The sequence below is a fragment of the Falco punctatus genome, assembly GCF_963210335.1.
Source record: "Falco punctatus genome assembly, chromosome: 20".
Lineage (NCBI taxonomy): Eukaryota > Metazoa > Chordata > Aves > Falconiformes > Falconidae > Falco > Falco punctatus.
The window spans coordinates 5,794,898-5,803,850 of NC_137600.1; the positions used below are offsets into that span (position 1 = coordinate 5,794,898).

General features: G+C 53.8%; 1 protein-coding gene across 5 annotated transcripts in view; it reads right to left on the minus strand.

Moving 5' to 3' along the window:
* Positions 1 to 8,395, minus strand: part of ZMAT4 (zinc finger matrin-type 4) — a 165,271-nt gene extending 156,876 nt beyond the window's left edge. For 3 of the 5 annotated variants that reach the window (XR_013924641.1, XR_013924642.1, XM_080370576.1), the window contains exon 1: positions 7,952 to 8,079. The gene's annotated coding sequence lies outside the window, so the exon portion shown is untranslated. Of the gene's footprint in view, positions 1 to 7,899 lie in introns of all 5 variants that reach the window. The other 2 variants (XM_080370578.1, XM_080370575.1) reach the window with 2 other exon arrangements.
* Between the last annotated feature and the right edge of the window lie 558 nt (positions 8,396 to 8,953).

An 8,953-nucleotide genomic window follows, 5' to 3' on the forward strand; every position in this document is an offset into this window, starting at 1 on the left:
CCTGGCCTAATTTAATTGCACATCCAAATTCCACATCCTTTAAAGGGTATCAGCAGATTTCACTAAACTTCTTCATACTATCATGTCATCTGTCAATTAGCTTTGTGTGCAACAGCAACCAACAAGGAGCTTTATCTTAAGTAAAACATAAAACATTTACATGTCTCCTACAGTCTTTTCTTTTTCTTTGCCTATCTTTGATTTAAAAAAGAAAAAACACAACCCTTTTTTGGTTTGCATTTGTTCTCTTCTAAGAGGCATCTCCCAGGCTCATCCACACAGAGCAGCAGCATGCTGGACTTTTATCTCAGACCTGCCTTATATTTGGGAGCATTTCAGCAGCAAGCCACTTGGATAATTCATGCTTCATTTTCCCCTCTAGAAAAAAATCCACAGCACTATTCTGTCCCTTACCAACAGACAAGCAATGAGAAATGGTTTATCAATGCCCGCTGTAGTGCTCCTGCTCCACATGTGAAAGGGTCTCCAGAAATGCAAATTATTCTATTTCATCAGTGAGAAATTAAACTGCTGTTGCAGAAGGGCCGGAGTCGGCACACTCCAGGCTGGGCCCCAGCTGCTCCTTTTGGAGACTGGCTCTGTTGCCAGGGTTTGGAAAGGTCTCCCTCTCTCTGCATAGTCTGGGGACTCCTGTTCCTACAGTATTTATCAGGCATCCCCTGTGGTAGCAAGAAGGAACAGAAAGGCATTAAAACAAGGTAATGTGTTTCATACAACATCGGTTTTCAAACTGGGGTTTCTAAGTTAGCCTTCAGTCATGGCCATCAGCCTTCCTTTTCTGGCTAAAGAGGAAATAAGGCTGAAAAATGCTTTCTGTATGTTCTGCAAAACAAGAAAAAATCCCTGTGCTTTGGTAGAGCCATGAAAATACCTTTATAAGTACGCACACACAGACCCAAAACTTCTAAAATGGTGCAGACTTCTCCAGAAAAGCAAACTGAAGAGACATCTCAGCTATACCACCTACCAGAAGCAAAGAGGTCAAGACCTGGCAGTAAAGGATTTCTGCGAAACAGGAAAGCATCCATCAGGTAACACCAAATTCCCAAAGCAAAGCATCACCTGGTACAATCAGAGCCAGATGAGAACAGAAGGCTCGTTAAAACACGCCTTACTCCTGAGAAAACTGAATGTAATGGGGTTCACCATGATCTGCATCACTGGCAACCATGACACAAAACAGTCCCATGACCTCCCAGCACAAACAGCAACAGAGCTCACTCTGAAACAGTAACAGAGCTTGGTAATTGGAAAAAGCCTGGAATACAAACCAGCCTGCATTGCAGAAAGAGACTGTGAAACTCCTGAAGACTTTCATAAATATGAATTAGTGAAGATAACTGTAGATGGCACCCAGAACTCAGTTCCATCCTGCTTTGCAATGTCATTTCTTGCCCAGCATCAGAGCAGTGCACTATGAATCAGCTCCTCGCACGCCTCTGTCCTCACACCCCATCCAAGCACATCCCATCACCACGTGCCAGGCATCCCCCGTGAGCCCCCTGCCTGCGCCGGGAGCAGCCAGGGCCCGGGCATGGGCAGCACTGCAATGCACAGGAGCTGCAGCCCAGCACACTGAAATTGCAGTAAAAACATCTGACAATTAAAGAGAGAAAAATAACAGGTTCCCACACTCCGTGTGGCTCCTGTCCCTGCCAGACTCCTGCAAACCACAGCCACGTGCTTGAACATTAGACAGATTAATATTGCTACAATTAGTAGTATCATGAAGCATCTCTGGCAACAGGAAATAACATTGTCATAAACTTGTGCAACACTTAATATTTTCAAATGAACAGTTGGATCCACAGTTATCATCCTGATGCTTTCACCAGTGACACTGTAGGACAGAAAACACAGAAATGATTAATTAGTTTTCATTTTAAGTCAAGCTAAACTCCAGCTCTCTGCCACGTGCTGCCACCGAAGCCCCGGCTCTGCAGAGCTCACAGAGGCAGTAAGCATGGATGTGGGGAGCACCAGCCTCCCGTGACACATGGTTACGGCTGCCAGCAGCTGAAATTCTCCCGGGTTCAGCCCAGCTCTGACCACAGGAACACAGGCACCACCAGCCAGCACCAGGCGCAGTCTGTGACCCCAGTGCGGCCCCAGCCCCCTGCCACCACTTGGTGTGGCCACCGGAGCAGCCCAGGCTGCGAGCCATGCCAGACCCACAGCCACCGCAGGACACAGCCACAGAGCCCACGGGGCCGGCTAACGTGCCCCACCCACGAACATTTCAGCTTGGTTTTTTGCATGGTGGGAAGGAAAAACCCCGCTAACCCATCCGTTCTCCACGCTTCTTCACCAAGAGCACGTGGGTGCAGCCACAGACCCCAGAGCACTTCGAGGTATGGGCACGGCGGGCAGCACCTCCATGCTGCAATCCGGATGGAAGCCCAGGGTCTATGCCAGCCTGAACGCCTTGGCCGTGCAAGTTTCTGCTTCTTACTAATACCATCAGCTCACACGTGCTTATTACACATCCAATAACAAAGGAGCTTGCACAGCATCCCATGCAACAGGGGCTTTAACCGATTAATTTGTGGTTTAAAAAGCAGTGGGTGTTCACTTGCATCCTGTTCCTGGGGCTTCTGACAAGCTGCTCTGGGTGCTGTAGATCCAGTGCTCAGAGCTTTTCCCATTTTCTTTACGTAATTTTGAAAGCAGTGCGTGCCTCATAGCCAGAGCTAGCTGCTGGGTGTCATGTCTGTGGCTGTATCCTCTAAGAAAGCTTTAAATACCAATGTCTCACTTTGCCACCAAGTCCACCCACCGTTTTTAAGCAGCTGGATCAAATTTAGGAGCGGTTTTAAGTTCACAGCGCAGTTCCTTGCATCTCCTAGTGTTGCTACTGTGTTCTGAGAGCGCACATGCAGCTCCGTCACATCCAGCTCATGGGCAGTCAGGGCCTTTTTCAGGTACTCTATGTGACACACAGGTAACATGTATGTAATATATAAGCAAGTCAATCAATGGGGGACACAGGTGACACCTCTAAGGCCTCTACTGCAGAGGCTGACATACTGGAAAGATTGATTTATACTCTCCTGCCTTCAGAATTTGTTTCACCAACAAATATCTATTGGCAAGAAGCAGGTCCAAGCTTAACTACATCTTCTACACCATTTCCCCTTTAACAAGACAAAATAAACGTATTTCTGCTTTGGAATTAAGAGGAGCAACATTCTTCCCCCCTATCACTTTCCAAATGAAGCTCCTGAAAGCCCTTTTTGAAGCTTTGTGGTTGTATTTCCAGACCTGCTCCCCCTCCGTGCTCTGGAGAAATGCATTAAATGAGCCCTTTGAAGTGCTGCTGCACGAGCCACTGGTGTGAGCTCAGCTCAGCTTTCGTCGTGCCCTGGAAGGAAGGCAGCAACCACCACTCACCTTCCCCTTTCCCTCTCATCCCACAGATGCCAAGGGGCACCGGGGCTGGAGCTGGCACAGGTCCCCAGCGGGGACACAGTGCTCCCCCCACAGCAGTCCTCACCACCCACCACCTCCCTCCAAAAGCGACATCCAGCTCCAGAGCAAGCCCCTCGCAACTGGTGCAAGCCCCCTCCCCTCTTGCCGCATCCCACCCTCCACTCGGCACAAGGGCAATGCCCTGCGAGCTGCCCCATCTGCCCAGGTGCCCTGCAGTGCTGCACGCCTGGTGACCACCTGAATGAGCACCTGCAGCAATGCTGCCCAGTGGGGGGGACCAACCATACTGCACCCACAGGCCAAAAGACCCTCGACTTGGTGCCACCAGATCTGCACATTCCAGCAAAAACTCCCAGAACCAAACCTTGTACATAGGGGCAAAACATCATCATGGGGTGAATGCCAAGCACACACATGAATTCCCCCTGCACAGGGAGCCGGGCAGGGTGGGCCACCAGCATCCCCCACCAGCACGTTAAAGGCCTAACAGCTGTCAAGCATTACACAACAGGCAAGTTTTAATATTGAGAATATTCATCTCCAGCCATTTCTAGTTAATGGAACAAAGCAAACTGTCAAGAAAAACGGGAACATTACAGTAAAAACAACAACAAATTAAACTCTAATGCAATCAGAGAGCAATTAGGGATCTATCCTCAGGGAGCATTTTGGAACTCTGGGTCTTTCTCAAAATCTGATCTCTCTGCAACTTTATTCCTTTCTAATCAATAAATGAAGAAGCGGGTGGCATGGCTACCCCCTCCCTGTCCCCTGCAAAATGCCACGTCTTGCTCTGCAGGAGCAGAAGGTGGTGGCAGGTAGAAGCATTCACACTTCTGAGCTGAGGAGAAATGCAGCTGTCAGCAGAACAAGGTGCAAAGGCAGGGAGAACAGAAATCACTGCCTGTGTCTCTTGCAAGGTGACCAAAAACACAAAGACCCAAATGCTCTTGTCCAAGAGCCAGGCTGAGCAGACAGCAGAGCATGAGAGACCCTGGAAACCCCTCTGGTTTCCTATACACAGCTCCCACAAAAGCTACTGCCCAGAAAATAAGTATTTAATTCCTCTCGACTTTTTAAACTTACCCACGTACATGCATATAGAGAAACACCGGCTTAACCGAATTGCTCGAGTATGTTGCAGAAAGGAGCAGGATGCCACTTGGGCATCGGTCTCTGCTATGTCTGGAGTACAAGGAGCCTTCGGCAGCCCACGGTGGCACGGGTGCCCCATGACCTGTGCATTGCCTGGGCTGGCCTCTCCACCACGCCAGTAAGTCTGGAAAGGGGCGTTTGGCACATCCTTCCCTGCAGGGCAGGGCACACTGAGTGTGGTGACCAAGAAACTGCAGAACTGAAACAAAGGGACAAAGACGCACCATCCCATTAAGCCAGCGCCCACCCAGCCTCATCTACAAGCTGCCCGAAGGTCACAGCTGCAGAACCGACACAGCAAAGCCTGGCTCTGTAAAACCTTCCTTCAGGGGATGCAAACACAGTACACGCTCTCTGCAGAAGAGAGGGTGGCATGGCATGGAGGAAAGCCTTCCTCCTCATTCCCTGAAGCTGCTGCTGTTCCTGAGGGCAGCCCCATCTGCACTGCGCAGCTCCAGTACTTTTCAGCAAGGGGTGTTTTTCACACTTTGTAAGGAATAACAGAACTTCCGTATGTCCTGCTACCAGCCTGGCAGCTGTCAGGGAGGCGACCCCCTCCACCTTCAGCCAGAGAAGGCACCTGTGCAACAGAGGGAGGTGGAAGCCTTGACCTTCATCGGTTTCCATACTCAAATCCACTCTGAGGAACATCAGCAGCCCCGTTTTGGCCTAGAAATTGGCCCAGTTCTGATCTCTCAAACCAGTTCTGGATCTCCAGTCGCACCTCCTTCCTTGGGAGCTTAGCCCAGATAAAGCGAGACACCCAGATCTGACAGTGCCCGGTGCCAGGAGCAGCCCCAGGAGCCCCAGCCTTGCCGGGATCGTCTCAGACCCTACAGTGATTTTGGAGGGACTTCTGGGAGCCCTCCCAACCCTGAAGAGCACCTTGCAATGAAAAAGGGTCTGATTAGAGACTCGCGGGTCTGAAAAAGATATTGACTTTTGGTGAAAAGTCACTTCTTGCAAAGGAATAATCCTCAAAATATCCCCACTGTTGGTGTCTGCATCTGATCACTGACGTGGGGGATCAGGGCTGTTTGTTGGTGGGACTGGAGATTTTTCCTCCCCCCAACAGCAAAACCCCTGCACGGAGGGATGATAAATCCATAGCTGGACCAGACTGGCCATCAGCATTCCCAGGCAGGTCTCTGGGCATGACAGGGGGGAGCTTGGTGGTGCAGTGCCACACAGCGAGCCATAAATCCCCCAGGAGAGAGAAAGCTGGGCTGCTCACTGGGAGCAAGGTGCTAAGTCAGCAAGGATCAACTGGCTGCCCTAATTCTTTTGCAAACTGGAAGCAGCAAATAAACCAGATTCAGGCAAATATCAGCAAAACATGTCCATACACAGACAACGCCTTTTCAAGAAGGGCTCATCAGCAATGCTGTGAATAGCTAGGGAGGCCTGTCAGGGGTGCAGTACGTGCTCTATAGCACACCTGGTAAAGTGGAAACGCAGCAGCAGTCCACCTCCTCTGGGCTTTTCAGCACAGGAGAGGGCAGAAAAGCCTGAGGGAGGAAGGCTGGATGCGGGAGGAAAGTTAAGACAGCACAATTCAAAGCCAAGAGAAGTGACTTCTGAAACCTGCACACACGAACCAGCCAGGTACACACAGAAATGCGATGTGGACTGCAATGTATGGGCAAGGATTCATTATTTGTAGTGACTTGGAAGGGACTAAGAATAATCAGATAAAATCAGTTGGGAGGGGTGGAAATCAATCTGAATTTTGGAACAGTCCCATCCCAGGATGTGGCCAGAAGGCAGGATCCTCCCTAGGGAAAGGGATGCAGGAGGTGCCAGAGCAGGTGCAGGGGCACTGGGATTTAGGAGGCTTATAATCGACAGGTCCACACTGCTCTGGGAGTAGTAAAGGATTCCTGCACTCCTGCCCTTGATAAAATCAGGGGGAAAGACCCATTTTTACTCTAGAAAGCTCCTGTGCTGCCCCTCCCTCCTGTCCTTTCCTACAGCAGATGAGTCACTGTCTAGAACCTTTATCAAAAATACCTCTTACAAAATTGTTTGTCGAGTCCCTGCCATTCCCCGCCTCACAGCACAGCGCAAGGAGAAGTAGCAGGAGATGCTCCAAGTCACTGTCCCTTTCCTGGGGAATGATGAGGGCCCCAGAGCTGAAACCCCTCTGCCCAGTGTCCCCCTGCCCCTCTCCAGCAGCAGCCCCCTGCTCCCCCAGGCTCACCCCTTCCATTCCAGGGCCAGTTGTTTGTGTTTTGCAGAGAGATTGCACGTGCTCATGCGAGAACCAACAGCACAATCTCACTCAGAAAATGCAAACTGGTGATTTTGAACTGCCTCCTCAACGTGTTGCAAACCTTGTTCTTCGCCCAGCTGAACGCGAAGGTCACTTCAACGTCAGAGGAGGGCAAAAGGAGCTTGTGGCTGCCCAAAGGGCTGCAGTGGGAGCACGTTTGGCATCAGGAACTGAAGGAGCACTGCCCAGGTGTGGTATCACTAATCAACGCATACAGATCGCCTGCTCAGGGATCAGTTACCAGAGATCTTTCATGCAGCCCAAAACAGCAGTCACCTCGGTCATGCTGCATGAAGACCCCTTTTGCTTAGGCTCTCAGACCCATGGGCAACTCCGTCACAACACAGGGGGTCTGCCAGCCCCACGGAGACCACAAACTGATCCCCCTTGGCCAGCCAGGAAGCAGCCGTGCAGGCCAGCTGCTGCGGCCAGTCGGGCCAGGGGTGTCCCCAGGGATGGCAGCCCCAAGTGCTCGCTGCCTCCCTGGAAACCTGCTTTTGGTCTCCAAGCGGTGCTGACTTGGGAAGTTCTCCAAACTTCCTAAACAGAGAGAATGGGCTCGTCCTCCTGCATCTGCAGACAGCCGTGCCCCATCCCACAGCAGCTCCCGTTCCCACGCTGCTGTGGAGCCGCCTGTGCCCAGGCCTTTCAGTAAAAGCACCCTGAGCTGCGAGGGGCTGCCCGCACCGCCAGGCCTGCCCGGCTCACAGGTGGATGCAGCGCTCAGCGAAACTCCGCCAGGAGCGCACCGCCCGCCCGGCGCGGGGCCGGAGCCCTCGCACAGCCGCCGCGGGTGACCCCGGAGCACCGCCGCGGGTCCAGGCGGGCACAGGCGCCGGGTGGGACCCCCGACCCCAGCTCCCCCTCCGCGGCAGCGCCTGCGTTACCCAAACCGCTCCGGCAGCCTGGCTGCACCTGGCAACTGATGCCAGCAAGCGCAACGGATCACCTCCCACCGCTCTCCCGCAAACGCCGTAATTAAACAGCTCCGATTTCCCGGCAAACTTTCCTCCAACTCTCACCAACAGATCCCAGCAACAAGCAACGCGCGGGCGGGCGGGGACGCGCCGGTACCTTGGTGCCACCGGCCGGGCTGCGGCGCGGCGGCCAGCGGGGCCGCTCCAGCGATGCCGCCGGGGAAGGCGCAGGGCCGGGGCTGCGAGCGCGGCGCCCCCCGCCCGGCTGCTCCCGCCGCCCAGGCCGGCTGTGCCGGGAAGGCGCCGGGCACCGCTCGCTGCGGCTCCAGCTCCGCCCCCGGCGGCGGCGATTGGCTCCGCCGCGCTCCGCAAGGCCGCGCCGCCCGCAGCCCCCCCGCCGCAGCAGCCCCCGCCACCGGCGCCAGCGGGAGCGACCCCCGCGGCCCCGGGCGGGCTCGCAGGTGGGGGGAGGGCAGAGCCGCCGGGGGGAGGGGGGTGGGGGGTGGTGGTGCTGCTCCTTGCGGTGGAAACGGAAGGATGCGCAAATCCGGTGTGCAGGGCACGGGCTGCGAAGGATATCGCAGGCTCGGGGGGGGGGGGGGGGGGGTAACGTATTTACTCTCAGATTCGTACTTTTGCGGATGACGCACTTATTTTAATACCCTGGATTTATGGAGTGAGCACGCCTCGCGCTGCAGGCGCCCGCCGCGTGCGGCACGGCGGGGGTAAGCCCCCCGCACAAGGATGGAGGGCAGGATCAGCTCTCAAGGCAGCGGCCAGAGGAGAGCAGATGCCAGAGGGAATGGGATGGAGGGCAGGATCAGCTCTCAAAGAAGTGGCCAGAGGAGAGCGGATACCAGAGGGAATGGGACAGGTTCATGATCAGCTATAGGTAGTGGTGGCCTCCCTCAGGCAGGACCAGATGAGCCGCAGGAGCCAGCAACCAAGTGCCCAAGGCCAGGGGCAGAACAGAAGAGGGCATGGCAGTGAACAGGGGAAGGAGAAATAGTGGGGGATGCAGACCCCTGCAAACCATACGCAAGGAGACAAACCCTAATACAGCACCACGCACACATGCCCAGGAGTCTGCATTGCACAGCCAGGCTTAAACCAAATCGATCTCCCCACTCTGAAATCCAGTAACAGCTGAATTCAGAAA